This window comes from Rhopalosiphum padi, unplaced genomic scaffold, assembly GCF_020882245.1.
Source record: "Rhopalosiphum padi isolate XX-2018 unplaced genomic scaffold, ASM2088224v1 scaffold19, whole genome shotgun sequence".
In the NCBI taxonomy this organism is placed as follows: domain Eukaryota; kingdom Metazoa; phylum Arthropoda; class Insecta; order Hemiptera; family Aphididae; genus Rhopalosiphum; species Rhopalosiphum padi.
Window position 1 is genome coordinate 23,171 of NW_026870006.1, and position 6,945 is coordinate 30,115.

Genomic DNA, 6,945 nt, shown 5'->3' on the forward strand with positions numbered 1-6,945 from the left:
TTTTTTTTTTTTTTTATTTTATTTTATTTGTAGTTTTTTTTATTATAGGTTTATTAATGATTTATTTTGATAAATTTTATTTTATTGAATATATATTTTTTTTTTTTAATTCTTGTATAGTTTTATATGTTATTTTAATAGATTGAATATCTTTAATATTTATTTCTTTTGTTTTTTTAATTTCTTCTATAATTTTATTATATAGTATAGAATATATAAATTATGATTTTAATAAGAGTCGATTTTTAATATTAATAAATTTTTTTATTATATTTATATTTTTTTTGGTTATTAGTCCTAATTTGATTAGAATTTTATTAGGTTGGGATGGTTTAGGGATGGTTTCTTTTTGTTTAGTTGTTTTTTATCAAAATAAAAAATCTTATAGTTCAGGTTTAGTAACAGTTATTTTAAATCGTTTAGGTGATTTATTTATTATTATATCTATAATTTGAATATTAAATTTTGGTTCTTGAAATTTTATTTTAATTGATTATTATGTTAATTTAAATTATTTATTTTTTATTATATTGATAATTATAATAGCTTCTTTAACTAAGAGAGCTCAGATTCCTTTTTCTTCTTGACTTCCTTTAGCTATAGCAGCCCCTACTCCTGTTTCTTCATTAGTTCATTCTTCTACTTTAGTTACTGCTGGTATTTACTTAATAATTCGTTTTAATGAAATTTTTTTAAATTTTTCTTTTTTAAATTATTTAATAGTAATTTCTTGTTTGACAATATTAATAGCTGGTTTGAATGCAATTTTTGAATTTGATTTAAAGAAAATTATTGCTTTTTCTACTTTAAGACAAATAAGATTTATATTTATAATTTTATGTTTAGGTAAAATTGATATATGTTTTTTTTATTTATTAATACATGCTTTATTTAAATCTATAATATTTTTAAGAGCTGGGATTTTAATTTTAAATATAAATAATAATCAAGATATTCGTAAAATGGGTGGTTTAATTGATTATTTACCTTTTTGTGGTTTAATTTTTATATTTACTTTAATGTCTTTATGTGGTTTTCCTTTTTTTTGTAGTTTTTATTCAAAGGATTTAATTTTTGAATATTTTTTAATAATAAATTTAAATTTTTTTTTTTTTTTTTTTTTTTTTATTTTCTTTTTTTTTAACTTTTTTTTATTCTATTCGTGTAATTTATTATTTAATAATAATAAATTTTTCTATATATAATTATATAATAATTGTTAAATTTGAAAGAAAAATTTTGATTATTAGAATAATATTTATTAGATTTATTATAATTTTTTTTGGTTCTTTTTTTATATGATTGATATTTTATAAGTTTGATTTAATTTTATTAGAATTTAAATTTAAAATTTTAAGAGTTTTAATTTTATTTTTTAGAATTTGATTTTTTTTTGAACTTAATAATTTTTTATTTTCTATAAGTTATTTTATTTCTTTATTTAATGTTTTTTTTTTTGGTATAATATGAAATTTATTATTTTTTAAGGTTAATTTTTTTTTAAATAATTTTCTTTATGTTGGTTTTTTTTCTTTAAAAGTTTTCGAGGTTGGTTGAATTGAATATAATTTAAATAGAGGTTTAATTTTTTTTTTTAAAAAATTAATTTTATTTAGTCAAAATATTTTTTTAAATAGTTATAAGGTTTATATTTTATTATTTTTTTTATGATTTTTAATTATTTTATTTTTTAATTATTAAATTTGAATAGCTTAATTATAGAGCATTATATTGAAGATATAAAGGTAAATTTAAATTTTTTAAATAATTTTAAAAATTTTATTTTTTAAAAAAAAAGTTTTATTTTGAAATAAAGACTAAATCTTAGTTAAGGTTATTTTTGTGTTTTTAAAAAAAGGTAAAATTTTGATTTAATTTTAATTTTTTTTTATGGTAAGGTAGCTACCTTTGCAAATTTTTAAAAATTTTATTTTTTAAAAAAAAAGTTTTATTTTGAAATAAAGACTAAATCTTAGTTAAGGTTATTTTTGTGTTTTTAAAAAAAGGTAAAATTTTGATTTAATTTTAATTTTTTTTTATGGTAAGGTAGCTACCTTTGCAAATTTTTAAAAATTTTATTTTTTAAAAAAAAAGTTTTATTTTGAAATAAAGACTAAATCTTAGTTAAGGTTATTTTTGTGTTTTTAAAAAAAGGTAAAATTTTGATTTAATTTTAATTTTTTTTTATGGTAAGGTAGCTACCTTTGCAAATTTTTAAAAATTTTATTTTTTAAAAAAAAAGTTTTATTTTGAAATAAAGACTAAATCTTAGTTAAGGTTATTTTTTTGTTTTTAAAAAAAGGTAAAATTTTGATTTAATTTTAATTTTTTTTTATGGTAAGGTAGCTATCTTTGCAAATTTTTAAAAATTTTATTTTTTAAAAAAAAAGTTTTATTTTGAAATAAAGACTAAATCTTAGTTAAGGTTATTTTTGTGTTTTTAAAAAAAGGTAAAATTTTGATTTAATTTTAATTTTTTTTTATGGTAAGGTAGCTACCTTTGCAAATTTTTAAAAATTTTATTTTTTAAAAAAAAAGTTTTATTTTGAAATAAAGACTAAATCTTAGTTAAGGTTATTTTTTTGTTTTTAAAAAAAGGTAAAATTTTGATTTAATTTTAATTTTTTTTTATGGTAAGGTAGCTACCTTTGCAAATTTTTAAAAATTTTATTTTTTAAAAAAAAAGTTTTATTTTGAAATAAAGACTAAATCTTAGTTAAGGTTATTTTTGTGTTTTTAAAAAAAGGTAAAATTTTGATTTAATTTTAATTTTTTTTTATGGTAAGGTAGCTACCTTTGCAAATTTTTAAAAATTTTATTTTTTAAAAAAAAAGTTTTATTTTGAAATAAAGACTAAATCTTAGTTAAGGTTATTTTTTTGTTTTTAAAAAAAGGTAAAATTTTGATTTAATTTTAATTTTTTTTTATGGTAAGGTAGCTATCTTTGCAAATTTTTAAAAATTTTATTTTTTAAAAAAAAAGTTTTATTTTGAAATAAAGACTAAATCTTAGTTAAGGTTATTTTTGTGTTTTTAAAAAAAGGTAAAATTTTGATTTAATTTTAATTTTTTTTTATGGTAAGGTAGCTACCTTTGCAAATTTTTAAAAATTTTATTTTTTAAAAAAAAAGTTTTATTTTGAAATAAAGACTAAATCTTAGTTAAGGTTATTTTTGTGTTTTTAAAAAAAGGTAAAATTTTGATTTAATTTTAATTTTTTTTTATGGTAAGGTAGCTACCTTTGCAAATTTTTAAAAATTTTATTTTTTAAAAAAAAAGTTTTATTTTGAAATAAAGACTAAATCTTAGTTAAGGTTATTTTTGTGTTTTTAAAAAAAAGGTAAAATTTTGATTTAATTTTAATTTTTTTTTATGGTAAGGTAGCTACCTTTGCAAATTTTTAAAAATTTTATTTTTTAAAAAAAAAGTTTTATTTTGAAATAAAGACTAAATCTTAGTTAAGGTTATTTTTGTGTTTTTAAAAAAAGGTAAAATTTTGATTTAATTTTAATTTTTTTTTATGGTAAGGTAGCTACCTTTGCAAATTTTTAAAAATTTTATTTTTTAAAAAATTATTTATAAATAATATATTATTTTTATATTGAAAATATAATGTTTTATTTTAAACTAATAAATATTTAAAGATTAAACATTAATAATGCTTTAAAAGATAGTTAGCAGCTTCTTTTTTAAAAATCTTTTTAATTGGAATTTTTTTTTCAATATTATTATTAACAGTAATAAACCTCTATTTTGGTTTCAATTAAAAATAAGGATTAAAAAAATCTATTATTAAGTCGAAATTAATATGTAATTTATTACTTCTTATTTAAGATAAATTATAAAATAATTTTTAAAAGCAAATTAAATGTTATAAATTTTAACTATTATCCTTTAAATTTTTCAATTTAATGATCCAAATTTTCATTCATAAAAAATAGTAATAATTATAAATATAAAAAAAATAATAAACATTAAATTAAAGTAAATTATGTTTGAAATCTTAAAGTTTAAAATTATTGGTATAATAATTGAAATTTCGATATCAAAAATTAAAAAAATAATTGCAATTAAATAAAAATTTAATGAAAATGGGATTCGTGATTTATTAAATGGGTCAAAACCACATTCAAAGGGTGCTGACTTATTATAATTAAATTTTATTTTTATATTAATTATAATTATTAGTATAAAAAGAATTATTAAAATAATAAATATTACAATTATTGAAATTAAATTTAATATAATTATTTTATTTAAATTTTAAACTTTTGATTGGAAATCAAATATACTAATTTATATTAATAAAATTAATTATTTCATCAATAAAAAGTTATATAAAGAAATAGTCAAATGATATCAATAAAATGTCAATATCAAGCTCCTAATTCAAATCTGATATGATGAATATGAGAAAAGTGAAGTTTAATTATTCGTATAAGATTGATAATTAAAAAAATTGTTCCGATAATTACATGTAAACCATGAAATCCTGTTGCTATATAAAAAGAAGAACCAAAAATTGAATCTGAGAATGTAAATGTAGCTTGTTTATATTCTAATATTTGAAGTATTAGAAAGTAGATACTTAAAATAATTGTTAAATTTATAAAAATGATAGTTTTTTTTTTAGAATTATTAAGTAAGTAAAGATGAGCTAAAGTAACAGTAAAACTTGATGTTAATAAAATAATTGTATTTAATAAAGGAATTAATAATGGATTGAAAAATATAATATTTTTTGGTGGTCAATTTAGTCCTAGTTCAATTGATGGTGCTAAAGAATTGTGTAGAAAATTTCAAAAAAAAGAAATAAATAAAAATATTTCAGAGATAATAAATAAGATTATTCTAAATTTGATTAAATTTATAATATAAAAATTATGATTACCTTGAAATGTTCTTTCTCGAATTACATCTCGTCATCATAAGATAGAAATACTAATAATTATTAGTAGATTAAATAATGATATTATATTTATTTAAAATTTATAATTATAATATTAGAAATTATTAAATTAAATGTATTAAATGCTATTAAGATAGGTCATGGACTTAATCTTAAAATAAAATATGGTTGATTAATTTTTATCATTATTCACTAGAGTATAAAGATGAAAGAATTGAGAATACATAACTTTGAATTAAAGCTACGCATAATTCAAAAATTATTATAAATATTTGAATAAAAATAATAATAATTATAAGTGAATTAAAATTTAATAGAGTTATTAATAAATGTCCTGCAATTAAATTAGCTGTTAAACGAATAGAAAGAGATATTGGTCGAATAATAATTCTTATTGTTTCAATAATTGTTATTAATGGGGCTAGGTAAATTGGTGTATTTAAAGGAATCAAGTGTGCAATTATATTTTTAGTGTTTTTACAAGTTGACAAAATAATAAAAAATATTCAAAATGGAATAGCTAAAGTAACAGAAAATACTATATGACTTGATGATGAAAAAATATATGGGAATAAGCTAAAAAAATTATTAAGTAGAATAAATATAAAAAGTGAAATAAATAAAAATGCAGGAGATTTAGTTTTTTTTATTTTATAAAGTATTAGTATTTCATTGTTTAGTATATTAAATATTTTAAATAATAATCAGTTTATTCGATTTGGTAAGATTCATAAAAAGTTTGGTATAAATAAAATGATTAAAAGAGTTCTGATTCAATTTATTTCTAAATTAAAAATTGTTGTTGATGGGTCAAAAATATTAAATAAATTTGTTGTAATTTTTTATGTTATTTTTTTTAAAAAAATTAATTTTTAAGTTTTTAATAAAATTAAAATATAGTAAGTTTATGATTACATAAAATGTAGAAAAAAAAAATAAGAATAAAATTAATCAATTAATTGGTGCTATTTGAGGAATTAAGTGATATTAATAAATAATTTTAATTTGACAAATTAATGTTATGCTTTAACTAATCTCTTTCATTAGAAGTAATTGCTAATTTACTATATTTTGATTTAAGAGATCATTACTTTGCTTTTCAGTCATCTAATGAATTAAAAATTTTTAATTCAATAAATAAATTTATTTAAATTAATTGATTCAATTTGAATAGGTATAAATCTGTGATTAATACCACAAATTTCTGAGCATTGTCCAAAGTATATTCCTGGTCGATTTATAAAAAGATTAATTTGATTTATTCGTCCTGGGATTGCATCAATTTTAATAGCTAAACTTGGAATTGTTCATGAATGAATTACATCGTCTGACGAAATTAAGAGTCGAATATTAAATTTAAATGGGATAATAGTTTTATTATCTACTTCAATTAATCGAAAATTTTCTTTATTTAATTCATTTATTATATAAGATTCAAATTCAATATTTGAAAAATCTGAATATTCATATGATCAGAATCATTGATGACCAAAAATTTTAATTGTTAAAATTGGGCATTTAATTTCATCTATTAAGTATAGTAGGTGAAGTGAAGGTATAGCAATAAAAATTAAAATAATTGGTGGAGTTGTAGTTCAGATAAATTCAATTATTTGATTTTCAGAGATTTTAATATTAATAAATTTATTTTTTATAATAAAAATTATTATATAAGTAATTGTTGTTATAATTATAATAATAATGAAAATTGTATGATCGTGAAAAAAAATTAATTGTTCTATTAGTGGTGAATTACTATTTTGAAATCTTAGTTTTATTCAAGTTATAATTTCTAAAAAAGATTATTCTTTATAAATGAATTTTAAGTTCATTGCATATAGTTTCTGCCATATTAGAAATTAATAATTAGAGGTAATTCTGAATATGAATGTTCTAAGGGTGGTAAATTATGAATTCATTCAATAGAATTTCTTAAATTTAATTTAAAAATAGTTGTTTTTTTTAAAAAAATTCTATTTCAAATACAATAAATTAAAATAATAATTCTAAATGTTGAAATTATTGAACCAATTGATA

The 6,945-nt window shown here is 16.2% G+C and overlaps 2 pseudogenes across 1 annotated transcript; both read right to left on the reverse strand.

Annotated features, from left to right (window-relative positions):
* Positions 1 to 4,309: 4,309 nt before the first annotated feature.
* LOC132931524 (cytochrome c oxidase subunit 3-like) lies at positions 4,310 to 5,906 on the reverse strand (annotated as a pseudogene). Its single transcript, XR_009662704.1, has one exon. The product of XR_009662704.1 is annotated as a cytochrome c oxidase subunit 3-like (transcript).
* A 115-nt stretch (positions 5,907 to 6,021) lies between these two features.
* On the reverse strand, positions 6,022 to 6,701 carry LOC132931525 (cytochrome c oxidase subunit 2-like; annotated as a pseudogene).
* Positions 6,702 to 6,945: the final 244 nt, after the last annotated feature.